The 17358-nt window shown below is 36.3% G+C and overlaps 1 long non-coding RNA gene across 1 annotated transcript; it reads left to right on the top strand.

Annotated features, from left to right (window-relative positions):
* The first annotated feature begins 16816 nt into the window (after positions 1-16816).
* LOC122026856 lies at positions 16817-17277 on the top strand. The gene is made up of 3 exons (XR_006124185.1): positions 16817-16837; positions 16971-17063; positions 17163-17277. It is a non-coding gene; the product is annotated as an uncharacterized LOC122026856 (long non-coding RNA).
* The last annotated feature ends 81 nt before the right edge of the window (positions 17278-17358 follow it).

Here is a 17358-nt window from a genome sequence, read left to right as displayed (position 1 = left end):
CCCTCACCCCTTCTTTTATATTCCTTGGCCTAGGCAAATTAGGAAATTTAATTACAATAAAATTTTCTTAATTCCCTTGACATGATTTAATTGAGAAAAATAAAATAATATTTCCCCAATTAATCAATGATGGCCGGCCACATCAATGGGAAGCAAATTGGACAAGTTTTAATCAACAATTAAAACTTTCCTTATTTGTTTCCGGAAATTTTAAAAATAAAATTTCTCTTCAAAAAATATCTTCATGATTAATAAAAAGAAATTTCCATAATTTTAATTTTACAACATGTGAATAATTTTTAAAGAGAAAATAAAATATCTCACCAATCTACAAATAAGGAAAGAGATCTAATCTCTTTCTTTAATCTTTTGTAAATTTTACAAGAGAGATAATTTAATTTAAATCCTCTTTAATAAATTATTTCTTCCACATAATAAAAATTAAAATTGAAATTCTTTTTAATTTATTTTGGCCGGCCCTACTAGCTTGGGTTCAAGCTAGGGTCGACCACCCAATATTATACCTAGGCCGGCCCTAGCTTGTTCCCAAGCTAGCTTGGCCGGCCCCTATTGGGTGGGTATAGAAGGTGGGTATAGGTGGGTATAGAACTCTATAAATAAGAGGCTACGATAGGGACCGAGAGGAGGAATTGGTTTTGGTCTCCTGATAAAATTAAGCATCCCGTGTTCGCCCCGAACACACAACTTAATTTTATCAATGATAATTCATTCCACTAGAGAACTATCATTGAACTACCGCACCAATCCCAAATTACATTTTTGAGCTCCTTCTTATTATGAGTGTGTTAGTCTCCCTGTGTTTAAGATATCGAATGTCCACTAATTAAGTGAGTTACTGACAACTTATTTAATTAATATCTAAGTCCAAGAGTAGTACCACTCAACCTTATTATCATGTCGGACTAAGTCCACCTGCAGGGTTTAACATGACAATCTTTATGAGATCCTCTTGAGGACATTATCAACCTAGTATCTCTAGGACACAGTTTCCTTCTATAATCAACAACACACACTATAAGTGATACCATTTCCCAACTTATCGGGTTTATTGATTCATCGAACTAAATCTCACCCATTGATAAATTAAAGAAATAAATATCAAACATATGTGCTTATTATTATATTAGGATTAAGAGCACACACTTCCATAATAACTGAGGTCTTTGTTCCTTTACAAAGTCAGTATAAAAGAAACGACCTCTAATGGTCCTACTCAATACACTCTGAGTGTACTAGTGTAATTATATAGTCAAGATAAACTAATACCTAATTACACTACGACCTTCTAATGGTTTGTTCCTTTCCATTTTATTCGTGAGCTACTGTTTATAATTTATAAGGTACTGATAACATCATCTTCTGCATGTGACACCACATACTATGTTATCTACAATATAAATTATATGAACAACTACAAACAAATGTAGACAATTTGACCAAATGTGATTCTTTATTCATAATGAATGTTTACAAAGCTTAGGCTTTCAGTATACACTCCAACACGACCTCCACGCGATTGGGCAGAAAATGAAAAACCGCGACATTATCAGGTACGCACTCAATGCCTTTCCAAGGAATACTTTGTGGGCATCCATGGTAGATACTTACAAAGTATCTAAGGATCTTTCATTAATTAAATTAGATGAGCTATTTTCAGAATTTGAACTTCATGAACAGACTAATGCATTGATGGTAGAGAAAGGTATGTCTTTGGTTGTAGGTACAAGAAGAACATAGGAACTAAAAATCAAACGCCAAACTGAACCCAAACCTGAAGATGAATCAGACTCAGAAAATGACGATGAGATCACCGCCAAGCTCGTCAACCTTGTACGGAAATTGTACAAGAAAAGAAGGACTTAACAAAATGCGAGATCAAAAAGGTGATCCAATCAAAGACGACGCAACTAAGCCCAAACTCGAAAATGAAATCTAAAGTCACCTGTTATAGCTGTAACAAGAAGGGACACATCAAGGTGAATTGTCCAAACCAGAAGGAAGTGAAGAAGCAATGAAAAAAGAAGGCACTACAAGCAACATGGGATGAATCATCATCAGAAGACTCCGATGAAGATCTCGAATAGACAAGCTGCCTCACACTTCCAGCCCGATAGCAAGTGGTCGAATCCGAGTCCAAGATAAAATCGAAAGTTGAGTCCGAGTGAAGCCACAAATCTGTATCCAGTTCAGAAGGTTCCCAAACCAATGTAAGTATCTCTTTAATTAGATCGCATAACTTAATTTCCTACTTGTCTAGAAAGTTAGCTAAGTCCAACCTCTGGGTCAAATCACTCCAAGAGGAGGTCAAAGCCCTCAAGGAAGTAACTAACCCAAGCTCATTGATTGAATCGATTTAAGATGGAACTTCAACTCAAGTCCAACAACTTGATGAAGAAAATTCTAACTTGAAAAGATAAGTCCAGGAACTTAGGGACTCATTGGAACAGTTCATTTTGGGTTCCAAGAACCTTGATCTAATTCTTGGAAAGCAAATGACCATATACAACCGATCCAGACTTGGGTATAAATCCAAATGTAAATTTAAATCTTATTTGTCTCTTGTTAATCAAACAAATAGAAAAGTAGTCCAAGCATGGGTCCCCAAGTCTAACTTAATTAATCAAGTTGAACTTGATCAATATTGGATCCCTAAGAATCAAATTCATTATCTTGATAGACCTTATCGAGGCTACCCAAAAATTTGTACCTTTCATATAGTGATGATGTACTCACTTGACCCATAAAGAATCTATTTTGGACTTGATATCCCATAAAATCTTACTTAGCAATGCCTCATTCCATGCAAGAAGATCCCTAAGGACATACCCCCCATCCTGCTTTGATAGACACATCTTTGACCAAGATATAAGAGAGTGTTTTGAGGACCAAATAAACATACGACAAATAGCTTTTATCTTGTCTATGACTCCACTAGTAATTGGAACCATTGAAAGCCAAAAGTACTCCACACCTTGGAGAACCGTACCTACTTATTCCAACCGCTAGGCATATGATAAGGTATGCTTGGGCCAAGCATTTATCCTTCTTGTAATAGCATCTTGGAGTGGCCCATAGTTAGCAATCCTTAGTATTTTTACTGCCAATGGAATGCCTAAATATCAGAAAGGAAAAGTACCTTCTTGGAAACCCATGAGACCAATAATTTGAGCCTTTAAACTCACCTCAACATCTGCCATATAGATCTGCATTTTTTGTGGATTTCCCCTTAGCCCCGAAGTTCTTTCAAAGAAATCCAAGCAATCGACTAAGTGTTGAGTATATGATGTATCTCCTCGGAAAAATAACATATGGTCATCCACATAAACAAGATGTGTAATGTCCACCTCTCATAACCTCTGCAATCATAAGGTGGTAAAAAATGTTGAGTGTCAGAGGTTGTTCGGTAAGGAAAGACGTACAACTTGGGAGATATACTGTCACCATTTAAGGAATCTTCCGTACCTATATGTGGATCTCTTTTATAACTTACGCCATTAATGAGACAGTTGAAGAAATACGCCATTAATGAGGCAGTTGAAGGAATATGCTGTCATAATATATCGGCTGATGGAAAGTATAAAGTTGTTGGACCGGTTTAGCCGGTTAGAGAGGGTTGAGTCACCTGAAACACTAAAATGAACTCCTTTCTCGTCTTTCGACTCGGATTAGCAAAGCAATTAAAATAGAAATAACAACTTAAAGAAAATAAGTAAAAGGCCAAGAATTACTTGGTTACAATCTAGATCTTAATCCAAGGCAGTAGAAAGCTTACTAAGAATCTCCTTCACTGAAGCTAGAGAAGCCTTTTACACACAATGAAAGTTCAGAAAAGACTAGGAAAGTGAATACACAAGTTGTTACATTTTTCCTAGGTCCAGGGGTCTTTTTATAGCCCCTGAAAAAACTTATCCGTAGGCTGAAGGCGCCTTCCATAGGACTAGAAGGTACCTCCAGTGAGGCCAAAGGATAAAACATTATCCTTTCCGCAAATGGCCAAATTTCCTGGTCGAAGGCGCCTCCCATAGCTATGGAAGGCGCCTTCCATGATGAGTTGAAGGCGCCTTCCATGCGTAAGGAAGGTGCCTTCCATGATGGCTTGAAGGTGCCTTCCATGCACAGTGAAGGCACCTTCCAGCAGAAGGCTTCAGCTTCTATTTCTCTTCCTCTCGCTCTTTCTCTTGGGTGATTTCGGCCAACCGAAATAAGTCTCACCCGAACCCAATTTTGGTATTCTCCTCGAGCGGCCTTCCTCCCCGACTTCTCGTCCCTCGAACGTCACGTACGTTCTTCTTGTCCACCGGTGTACTCTTCCGCGGCACCTCGTCCCTCAGACGCACCGAGCCCGTCAGCTCTCTCCCATGTCGTCCTTCTCGCTAGCTGCATCTTCCACTCGACTTCCTGTGCACCTAAGCTCCTACACACTTAGACACAGGGATCAGAACATAACAGGACCTAACCTAACTTGGTTGATCACACTAAAAGTAACCTTAGGGTTCCAACAATCTCCCCTTTTTTTAATGTGAGCAACTCAAGTTAAGTTAGGATAAACTAGCCATCAAGTAGAGATAATTAAATTGTAATATCAAGTAAAGAATATGCAATAAAGTGCAAAAAGTTTTTTAAATTTAAATTTAACTACTATCTCCCCCTAGACTTAACCTTCCCTTCTTCCCCTTTGATCACATAAAAAATTAGGGGGGGGGGGGGGGGGGGCTAAGGGTAAAGAAAAAAAATTTAAGAAAAGCTTAATTTCTAAGTAACTTTTAAGTAAAAAAAAATTCTAAGTAATATTTGCAAGAGAAAAAAAATTCTAAGTGAAATTTGCAAGTCAAGAAGAAAAAACAATAAATATTAAACCATTGACAACTATTCAAAGCATTAACTATTTCATGCTTATCAGTTTGTCAATTAAATATTCAATTCAATAATTGACTTCCAAGCTATGGCGAGACACTATGCCTTCTTAGTTATTGGATCATCAACCACTTCTAGACAAAGTCTCTTAAATAATTCAAATATTTAATCTTCTATCTGAAAGTCCTAAGTCCAATTTTACTTTTAATTTATACAAGTTTTTATATAGGTTTCTTCCTATAAGATTAATCAAGAATTTTGGGGGTACATAACTTTTCTAATTTTGGGGGTACCGACTTAGTCTTTTAAAATCCTGAGATTGAATAATTGAACATGTATGGGTTTTCAAGTTTTCTACTTGTGTTTTTAATTTATCGTTTTCCAATTTTAATTTTTCAAAATCCTCTAACGGACAAGATTTGGCTAAAATTATTTTTAATTCTTTTTTTTCTTTTTCAAGTTTACAACAGTCTTTAGTTAATAGTTTAATAAATTTAAATAACTTATCAGATGGAAGAGATCGTACCTGACTTACCTTGTCGATTTTGTCATCTATAGCCCCCCTTGAACTGCTGCGTTCTTCTGATGTTGATGCTCCCCCTTCATCGATGCTCTTGATACTCATTTTGGAAGATCTTGCTCCGTCTTCTGGTAGGTACTCGGCTATTAGAGCTGTTCCGGTGATTTCCTCGATTTTAGATTCTTCTGATGATGACTTGGTGTCTATCGAGGAGCTGGATTCGACTTCTTTTGGTTCTTCATGGAGCTTCCACTACAACAAAAATAGATTTTCGCAGCTTGCTATTAACGACACACATTAAAAGCACGCTGTTAATAGTATTATTAATGGCGTGCATGTTGATGCGCGTCGTTAATAGTATAAACTTGAATCAGAAAAAAAATTATGTCTAAATATTAACGGCGCACATTAAAAGCATGTCGTTAATACTATAAATATTTAGTAACAGTAACAGCATGTAACGCCCGAAAATTCTCAAAACTGTTTTAGGAATATAGTATGATTTTTCTGGAATTTTTAGATATTTTTCCGGAATTTTTCGAGTAGCGGAAGTAGCAAAAACAATTAGAACCGTAAAATAGCTTAGGCGGGAATCGAACCCGAGACCTATGGTTTCGGGATAATGTTAGTAACCGGTTGAACCCAGCAGGGCCGTGCTGAAAGGAAAGGGGATCATGTATATTTATAGTTGGGTTGGCCGAATTAATCACTTGATTTAAATAGGAAGATTAATAGGGTGAAGAGTTATTTGGTTTTATTTTCACCGTGACCTATTCCTCTTCCAAAACTTCACCGCCGCCCACACCTCCTCCTCCTCTTCTCTCGGCGCCCAAGCCCCAAGGGCCCCCGGTTCACCTTCCGGCGACGACTCCAACACAAAAGAGGTTCTTCTCCGCGAGAGGAACGCGAAGACGTGATCGGATCGTCGAGAGGATCATCTCCACCAGAACTTTAGCGGATAGAATCGTAAGAAATTACGATCAAGAGGTAAGAAACCCCTCACCTGCAGTATAATAGCTTTCGTTTGATTGCATACTGTTAGATTTAGCTATATGCAGGTTTTTCGGCACATAGGGTGTGTTCTAACCCTCCTCGAGGATTTAGGGATCTAGTTGAACACCTCTAGACGGGCCGGACACGTTGTTCCCCTTTAGTTGGAGATTCTAGACGTTGTCGGGTGCCTAGAGGTGATCTCCCTATTAGAGGAGAGAGTTGGAGCACACCAAGTGTTCGGTAAAATGTTAGTGTAGCTAAATACCACCTCAGTTATGTTTAATAGCTCAGTTAGATGCATTAGAGGCATTTAAACCAGCACATTAGTTTAGTTCAGTTTTATGGGACTACGGTCCAATGGGTGGGCTCCCACAGTCGCCTCTAGGTTCAGATAACCTAGCTCTAGGTTCAGATAACCTAGAAACAGCATGTTATATCAGTTAGCTATAGATATCAGTATTTTATTTTCAGTGGCACTGTACTGGATTAGATATCCATTGGGTTGGACTCCCACAGTCGTCCCTAGGTTCAGATAGCCTAGACAACCCTGCTAAATTCGGGACTTGCAACCCCGGGTCTAGTAGGGATGCGCGCACAGCAAGTACAGTTGTCGGGCCCAACAGCATGTTTAGTATTTTCACCTATTATGTATTAGATTTCAAAACTCAAAATCAATTATGCTAGTTGAGTTTGTTTCTAGTGACAGATTTAGTTTCAGTTAGTTTAGCTTATGTTCAGTTCAGTGCTTTTATTGCTTGCTACGATATGATCAGTGCTTATGCCATGCTCATGTGTTGTGCTTTATGATTTCAATATATCATGACTTAGCAAGTTTAGTGCATAATTTCAAATAGCATGCTTTAAAAACCATATTGCACCGAATGCATGTTTTTGTGAGATAGATGGTTTCTTACTAAGCTTTAAGCTTACAGATTCTACTTTTCCTTATACTGCAGATAAAGGTAAAGGAAAGATGGACTAACAGAGGAAGCTGGAGGGCAATGCAAAGATGGTGTGTGTGGCAGGAACTGGAATCAAAGATCTTTAGGGGACTTAAACATTCTAGCTTAGAATTATGAACTTCAGTATTTTGCTTTTTATGCATTTTAAGTTGTTCAATGCTAGAAATTAAAGAACCATGCCCTATAACAAGTTAGATTGCTAGTCATATGTTATTAGAGGGTTTACTATGCATTAGCTAGTGGTAGTGTGAGGTTTTGGCACGAACCAGTGCTGAAATCAGAGTTTCAGTGCGAAATCAGACACCCCAATCGATCGGTGGATCGATTGGGGGGTCCCAATCGATCAGCTGATCGATCGGGCAACTTGCTCCGCGAACAGTAGGTTTCTGGATCGATCATCCGATCGATCCAGCAATTTCTGTCGCGAACAGAAGGTTCGGGGATCGATCCCTGGATCGATCGGTCAGTCTGGATCGATCAGCCGATCGATCCAGAATATCGTCCCGAGCACAGTAGCGTGCTGGATCGATCACTGGATCGATCCAATTTATGTCCCGCGTACAGTAGCCGGCTGAATCGATTCCTGGATCGATCCGACGTCCCAATCGATCAACGGATCGATTGGGAGGTCTGAAAACAGCCGAGAACGTTTTATTTCAGCTCCTTGACCATAGGGGATGTAGTATATGTTAGGTATACTTTAGATTACATCCTTCAGTACATGTAGAACCAGGAACAGTTATCAATTAGCAACTAAAATTTAAATTAGATCAGTTTTCCGCACAGTTAGCACAGCATAACTGTAGCGATCGGCCTTACAGCTTAGTACCTAGAAGGCGGGTCGTTACACAGCATACAAGAATAAGCATGCTGCAAATACTTTTATTTATTATCAATAGCATGCAACATATATGCTGCGATTAGTTTGGAAATAATAAAGAAAAAGTAATAATAAAATAAAATTATGTTAAAAAAATTAAATAAAAAAACATGATTAAAATAAAACGTAACTTGTGATTAGTATGGAAATAATAAAAAAAGTAATAATAAAATAAAATTATGTTAAACAAAATTAAATTGAAAAAAATACATGATGAAATGAAAACATAACTTGGTTAAAAAAACTCAAGTAAGAAAAATTAAAGTTAATTAAAAAAAAAAGCAAGATCCTGCTAAATAAAAAAAACATGGCTAAATTAACGCATAGGTTAAACCATCGCCCGAAGCCTTCGCCGCCAGAAGCCATTGCCGCAACAGCTCCTTGCCTCTCCGCAATAGCTCTCTGCCTCTCTTCACTACCGTCGTTGTCGCCAGACTTCTCTCTACCTCTCGACACTCACCGCCATCAACCATAGGAATCCTCTCTGCCTAGACCCGACCCCGGGCCGGGTCTGGCCCGGACCCGGCCCGGGCCCGTAACCGGGTCAACGGGCCGGTTGCCCGTTGACCCGGTTCGCCGGGTCGAACCGGAACCGGCCCGGCAAGTTGCCGGGCCGGTTCATTGGTGTAAAATCGGCGAACCGCCGGTTAACCCTAGTTCAACCTAATTTTTTTTTTATTTTTTGCCCATTTAACCGGTGGTTCATAGCATTGGAACCGCGGTTAACCGCCGTTCGAGGGGGGTGAGGGTTTTTAGGTATTTTTTAACGGTTAGGATCATTTGACCGCTTTTTTGATCAATGGCTATGATTTAGTGTCCGTTACTATCAAAACTCTATAAATAGAGAGCTTATTTCATCATTTTTCACACACATCTTCTCTACTCTTAATCTCATTTTCGATTCTCTAATCTCTACACGCTTTCAATTACAATGGAAGGAGGCCGCGGAGGTGCATCATCTCGAGCTCTAAGGGAAAGCAAATAATGAATCCATGGGAGGAGGACCCCAACATTCAATCCACCGATGATGAGATTGAACACCTTCCGAATCCGACACCCGAAACACAAGGAAGTACCGATGCAATTACTTCTAAAGTTCGGAAAATTTCTCTTCTAAAGTCTTCTATTTTTACTAAACATTTTAAGAATGTCACTCTTCCATCGGGAGAAATGCGTATAAAATGTAAATACTGTAATTCTTCCTACAAATTCCAAGCCGACGGTGGCTATGGGTCGTTGAAACGACATGTAGAAACGAAGCACCCGACGGAATATGGACTCGACCGTTCTCAAACACAATTATCAAGATTTTCTTCAACTAGCGGTAGTACCGATTCCGGTTTATTTTTATATTCGGATAATAAATTAAGAGAATCATTAGCTAAATTTGTTTCCGTAGAACATCTTTCTTTTAGTTTTGGATCTAAATGCACATTTGAAGATTTTTGTAAAGAATCTCTTAATCCATGTGCTAAACGTGTTCCTAGGACTACACTTACTCGTACAATTAAAAATTAGTAAAACAAGGAAAAAGAATTTAATTGATGAATTTAGTAAATTAGATAATAAAGTTTCTTTATGTTCCGATATTTGGAGTGATCATTGGCAAACACATTCGTATATGAGTGTGACTTGCCATTGGATCGATAACTCTTGGAATCTCCAAAAAAGATTATTAGCTTATAGAGTTTTTGATGAATCACATAATGCTCATAATATCGCACAATTATTATGTTTAATTTTAGAAGAATATGGTTTAACTCATAAAATATTTTCAATATCATTAGATAATGCTAGTTCTAATACCGCTTGTATAGATGATCTAAAATTTGTTTGTCAACCTATTATTGGAGGTTTATTTTTTCATATTCGTTGTGTATGCCATGTTTTAAATTTATGTGTTCAAGATGGTTTAAAAATTTTAGAAAGTTATATTAAACCAATTAGAATTACAATTTCTTATTTATGGTCTCATCCATCTATAATGAAAAAATGGGGTAGGTTTTGTAAAATTAATGGAATGAGACCTAAAAATTTCACGTGATGTACCAACACGTTGGAATTCAACATACCAATTATTACAAGATTCATTTCAATATAAAGAATTATTATGTTCATTTTTGCACAAAACACTAATGCTAATATATATTTATTTTCACAACAATGGAATATTTGTAGTAGTATTTGTGAAATTTTAAAAGTATTTAATGATGCAACCGAACAACTTTCCGGTGTTTATTATCCCACTGCTCAATTAGTTTTAGAAAATTTTTCTAATATAGTATTAGTTTTAAATGAACATATTAATAATGAATCTTTATCTCCTTGCATCTTAGCTATGAAAACTAAATGGGAAAAATATTTTATTTAATTCCTGAAATTTATTTAATTGCATTTGCTTTAGATCCTAGATTTAAATTAGAAGTTTTACAAGAAATGTTAACTTTATATTATGATGCTTTAATTCCAATTAAAGATTCTTCTTCCCCTGATCCAGCTAATATTATATATAATGTTAGAATTTATTTATATGATATTTATAATCAATATTATGCAAAATATGGAACACAAATTAATATTTCTGAAATTCAACAAACTACTAGTAGTAATTTAAAACTTACAAAAGCACAACTCTTATTAAAAGAACGGACAAAACGTCCACGGGGATCCTCAAGTTCCACACAGGAACTTGAGAATTATTTTACGACTTCTTTTGATTTTAATGAAGCAGATAGCGAAAACTTCGATATCTTAAAGTGGTGGTCACAGAAGGCTCAAAGCTTTCCCGTTCTCTCCGTGATCGCAAAAGAAATTTTAGCTTGTCCAGTGTCAACTGTTGCTGTGGAGCAGACGTTCAGTGCCGGCGGCAACATATTAGATGAACGACGATCAACTTTGTCTCCCGACTCATTGGAAGCCCAAGCATTACTGGACGATTGGACCAGAGCGGAGAAAAGAATCCAAGGAATGCAACTTTCAGATGACGAAGTTGAAGATTTTGATATTGAAGGAACAAATACGACAGGAACAGGAAATGGAAGTGAATGAAAATGTAAAAGGATAAAAATGTAAAAGAACTACGTGGGCTTTGATTCCCCTAAAGGGATACGTAGGCAACTTAAATAAGTGCAAGCCCTTTTTTTAATAAATTTTAATTTCTAATTTTTAATGTTTAATGTTTAATTTTTAATTTTTAATTTTTATTAACATATTAATCTTGAACCGTGACGAACCGTGACGAACCGTGAACCGAACCGTGAACCGGCGGTTCTGAACCGTGAACCGTAACCGTCTTGGGCGGTTAAGGTTAAGGGTCGACCTGCCTGGAACCGTCGAACCGGCGGTTCCGAACCGTCGAACCGTCGGTTCCGAACCGTGGTCAGGTCTATCTCTGCCTCTCTGCACTATCCATCGCCGGCTGCACAACTCTACTCTGCCTCTCCGCACTCGCCGTCGTCTGCTACAAGACTTCCTTCCATCTCTCCGTATCATAGAACCACAGCAAGAGTAAGCAAGCCCTTTGCTGACTACACCACACTCTACATCAAGCCAAAAGCTCCAAGCCAAAGGTAACCCTAATCTCTAAGTCCCTAAACTTATTTGGGCGACATTGCTCGACTCTTTCACTTTTGTGAACTGTGTTCAGCTTTGATTGTTGTACACTTACAAAGTATGAGCACTTAAATGCTCATTTTAGAAATGATTTTTGCAAGCCGCTGCGCCATGCTCTGTTTTTGCTTCTGCTTATAGGAAGTGCGAATGGAGCTGTATGGCTTGTGGTATATTTATAGGCAAAAGGATACATATATAACGGTGACCACTTCTCAATTCTAAGTTATATAGTGAACATTTTCTTTATATTTTTCACATCAGATGTAATTAATTAGTTTTATATTAGATTGTGGTCATCTAAGTTATATAATGAACACCTTCTTTATATTTTTCACATCAGATGTAATTAGTTTTATATTAGATTGTGGTCAATGATTATTAATTGGATCGTTGCAAAATATTATGATGTAGGAATCAATTTTTTATATTTAAGTTTTTTATTTATTATGTGATGTTTTCTTATGCATATATTTTGATAAAATCTCATAATTATTTCATATAAATGAAAAAGGTTTATTCACGAGATGGATAAGGAATGGATGCATCTGCCTTCAAGGCTTGTACTCGAGTATGAAGAAGGGGTAAAAAAATTTATTGCACAAGCTAGGAACTATGCAAAAACACGTGAAGTAATCTTATGTCCTTGCAAGCGTTGTAAAAATAAAAAGTATATGAAATTTAACCAAGTGTACGACCACTTAATTATTAAGGGGTTTGATCCTACTTACACTATTTGGGTATTCCATGGTGAAACTTATAACTCACAATCTCAAGATGAAGGTAGTTCAAAAGGAGTTCAAAAAGAGGATGAATGTAGAGAGGCATATCACTTATATAAGGATGTTTTTGTGCCAGAAGAAAATGTTGGATACACTATGTCTGAGGCAAAAGATTATGAGTTTGATGATTTATTAAAAGATGCAGAAACACCTCTCTTTCCTGGTTGTACAACTTATACAAAGTTGTCGGCAGTTGTCACACTATATAATTACAAGTCTACTAATGGTCACACAGACAATAGTTCCAATGAGCTCCTTAAGATCTTAGGTGATATGCTTCCAGAAAACAACACACTTCTAGAAATTGTTTACACAATGAGAAAATTATTAAAATCATTTGATTTAGGATACGAGAAAATTCATGCTTGCCCAAATGATTGTTGTCTATTTATAAAAGAGATTAAAGATTTGGACTCATGTCTGAAGTATGGTTCCTCAAGATGGAAGATAGACAAAGTCACCGCCAAAATTTGTAAAGGAGTTCCTGAGAAGGTCCTACGATATTTTCCAGTGATACCAAGATTGAAAAGGATGCTTAAATCAAAAGAAAAGGCTGAAGAGTTGATTTGACACTCGAACCACAAAAGTCAAGATCATATGATGCGTCATCCAGTTGATTCAGTGGCTTGACATACAATAGATCATAAGTGGCCAGATTTTGCATCAGATCCTAGAAATCTCCGCCTTGGTCTTGCGATAGATGGATTCAATCCTTTTGGTGACCTTAATCCCAGATATAGTTGTTGGCCAGTTATTTTGGTCAATTATAACCTTCCTCCATTGATGTGCATGGCAAAGGAAAATCTTATGCTGACATTACTAATTCCAGGTCCAAAGCAACCAGGAAATGATATAGATGTATACTTGGAACCTCTTGTGGAGGATTTAAAGGAGTTGTGGGACACAGATGTGGAGGCATATGATGCATTTAGCAAGTCAATATTCAACCTAAAGGTTATTTTGATGTGGACAATCAATGATTTTTTAGCTTACGGAAATCTAGCTGGATGTGCCACAAAAGGAAAATTTGGTTGCCCAATATGTGGTGAAAACACATGTTCTATGTGGCTTAAGTATAGTAGAAAGTTTGCATATTTAGGACACAGGAGATTTCTTTCTCCTAATCATCCATTTTGTCAGAAAAAAATGGTTTAATGGGGAAAAGGAGAGTAAAGGGAAACCTAGACTTTTGAATGGGTTAGAAATTATCAATGCATTAAAAGATATTGAAAATGACTGGGGTAAAAAGAAAAAGGGTGAGACGGTAAACACTTTGAGGAAAAAGAGGAAGAAATAGGAGAGTTCAAAAGAGGTACAAAAACCAGTTCAAAGGTGGAAGAAAAAGTCAATGTTTTTTCAATTTGCCATATTGGAGCGTAAGTTATTTTTTACTCTATTCATTAGCTTTTACAATTTGTTATTTTTTGTTCCTAAATTATGTTATAATATTCTGAACTAACACTATAAATCATGTTGATGTTTACCTTTAGGGCCTCTTGCTATGTCATAACTTAGATGTGATGCATGTTGAAAAAAATGTCTGCGAGAATATCATAGGTACATTGTTAAACTTGAAGACAAAATCCAAAGATGGTGTGAATGCTCGCAAAGATTTGGTACACTTAAAAATTAGACAAGAATTACATCCTCAAGAAAAAGGAGAAATTAAATATCATTTGCCCGCTGCACCATACACATTGTCTAGAAAAGAAATGGATGTGTTTTGCTCTAGGTTGAAGAAAATAAAGTTACCCGATGGATATAATTCAAATATTGGTAATTGTGTTTCTGTAGAAGAGCGTAAGCTTATTGGGCTAAAATATCATGATTGTCATATTCTAATGCAATAATTGCTATCAGTAGCATTGAGAAATCTTCTACCGAAAGGTCCACGTAATGCTATATTTCTGTTGGGTGCATTTTACAATGAATTATGTCAAAGAGTATTAGACCGGAACCGTTTAGAACAACTCGAGGAGAATATTGCTGAAATTCTGTGTATGTTGGAAAGGTATTTTCCACCTGCTTTCTTTACCATCTCGGTTCACTTGACAATTCATTTAGTAAGAGAGGCTCGTTTGTGTAGACCAGTCCAATTTCGTTGGATGTATCCATTCGAAATGTAATAAATAATAATTATTCTTTTTGATAATTTTAATATTATAAAATGATTTAGATTTTATTAGAACACTTCTTTCATTTGAATTTTTCTTTATGATTTAGATTTATGAAAACACTAAAAGGGTATGTGAAGAACCGGGCAAGACCAGAAGGATGCATAGCTGAGTGTTACCTCGCAGAAGAACGAATGATATTTTGTAGTGCTTATATAAAAAAAGGCTTATAGTATTGGTGTTCATTCTAATAGGAACGATGATTTGGAAGATGGATTATTAGAAGGTCGCCCAATTTCTAAAGGGGAAGAAAAGATTTTAGAGGACCACGTGTTGCAAGCTACACATCGATATATATTATTCAATAGTGCAGAAGTTGAACCTTACTTACAGTGAGTGTAGTTAATTTCATATTGTTAGTCTTGATCTATTACATGTCTTATGTATTCTAACATCTCCCTTCAATGATTTTAAATAAGATGCACATTGACGAGCTTAAACAAACAAATCATCGTTTCTCAAGTAATGAAACATTGTTACAAAAGAAACATATGGAAACATTTGCCAAATGGTTATCAAAACAGGTTTCTGTTAACTCTTCAGGTCGAATTCAATGGCTAGCACATGGTCCTAGAAAGCACGTTACATCTTATACAGGATATATTGTAAATGGATATCGGTTCCACACAATTGATGTTGGAAGGTCGACACAAGATAGTGGTGTTTCAATTGAAGCCGATACTATTTATCAATCTAATGTTAATGACAAGCCACATACAGTAGGAAGATTATCATACTATGGGGTTATTCGAGATATTATTTTGCTAGATTACTATTCTTTTAAAGTGGCTGTTTTTAGATGTGATTGGGCCAATCCTAGAATTGGTATCAAAATTGAAGATGGTTTTACACTGGTCAACTTACATCAAGGACTAAAAACTTTTGAAAGTGATTCTTTCATTTTAGCATCACAAGCAAAGTAAGTATTCTATTCTAGGGATAATGATTAATCAAATTGCTATGTGTTGCTAAAAGCACCGCCTCGAGGTATTCATAACATTAACGTGCTTGAAGAAGATGCTTATACGTCCTCAACACCTCTTGATGTGTCCCAACTTGAGATTAACATTACTGAGAAAGAACCGTACTCAAGGAATGAGTGTGAGGGAATTGATGTGATTGAGACATGATGGACATTTTCAACTATATATTTTATAGTTATTTATTTTGATTGATACATGTTCTTATCAATAATGGCATAACTCTTTATTTAGTGTTTCAATATATTTGTCTGCTTATTTATTTTCAACAATGCATCATGTCATATTATATGTTTGACCAGGTCATTACATAGCTTTCAAAAGATGAGTAAAATGGTTTAAAAACGTGGCAAAGGATCTGTAGCTGAAATTCAGGTGATATTGTATTCTATTTTAACTCTTGGTTTATTTTACTAAAGACATTTCAATATCTCTTTTTGCTATTTAACAGGAAAATATAACTAATAAGTTATCGAGAATGGACTCTAACAATTCAACCAATTCATCAGAAGATTTGCATGGTAAAGAACCAATTGCTGATGAGAAAATTGATAAGAAAAAAGGACGGGGTGCGTCAAAGTTGAAAATGGTTAGTGGCCAAGACAAGTGCAAAGAGCTGGAGCGTAATGAGTTTGGACAGCCGATTGGAGATAATTCAGTGAAGTATGCTTCTTTCCTAGGTTGCATGATAAAGGAATTTGTGCCATATACATTAGATGGATGAAGTGATATTGATGAAGAAGTGAAAGATAAGATGTGGAGTTGTCTTCAGGTAATATATTTAGTTACTTAATTTTTCATTTCCATTTTTATAACAAAATGTAGACATTTTTGTTATTAAATGTACAGATGACTTATAAAGTTGAGGATTGGGAAAAGAAAATAATTTTTCAAAAGTTAGCTAAATTGTGGCGCGATAGAAAATCCAAATTGCAAATACTTGTACAAGAAGCTAATACAAGTCGAGTGGCTTCACGAGATCTCAGTTTGTTGAAGCTTGAATTTATGGACCAAAATCAGTGGGACTTGTTTATACATATGACATTATCATCTACCTTTCAAGTAAGTATTTATTCACTTAGACCATGAGTTGGATGGGAATGCATTGAATTTATTCTAATGCTATGGTTGGGTAAGAGACTACTAAGTTTTAATATGTTGGAGAGTTTGATTATGCGATTTTGACTAATCTTAGGAAAAGAGTGCAAGATTTAGAGCAATGAGGGAAAAACAAGACCACATTCACACAATGAGTCGGAGGGGTTATGCTCGTTTGACTCACATTATGGTAATTATTTTTAATTTATTATAATTTAAGTAATAATTAATGATATATGCATCTTTTAAGTTATGCTGTAATGATTTTGTATATATTTTTATATTTAAGAAAAAGACAAGTCCGATAGATACAAAAATTACGAGATCGCAAGTTTGGATTGAAGGTCACAAGAAAAAAAAATGGGGAGCCCAGTACTCAAGCCGTTGGAGAGAAAATGGTAAGCATGTTCACTCATTTTAGATTTCTTTAGAATTTTATTCCACTGATATGGTTTTTCATAAACATTTATACTTAAGATCTCCAT

This window comes from Zingiber officinale, chromosome 10A (assembly GCF_018446385.1).
Source record: "Zingiber officinale cultivar Zhangliang chromosome 10A, Zo_v1.1, whole genome shotgun sequence".
Lineage (NCBI taxonomy): Eukaryota > Viridiplantae > Streptophyta > Magnoliopsida > Zingiberales > Zingiberaceae > Zingiber > Zingiber officinale.
This window is presented reverse-complemented; position numbering and strand designations above follow the sequence as displayed.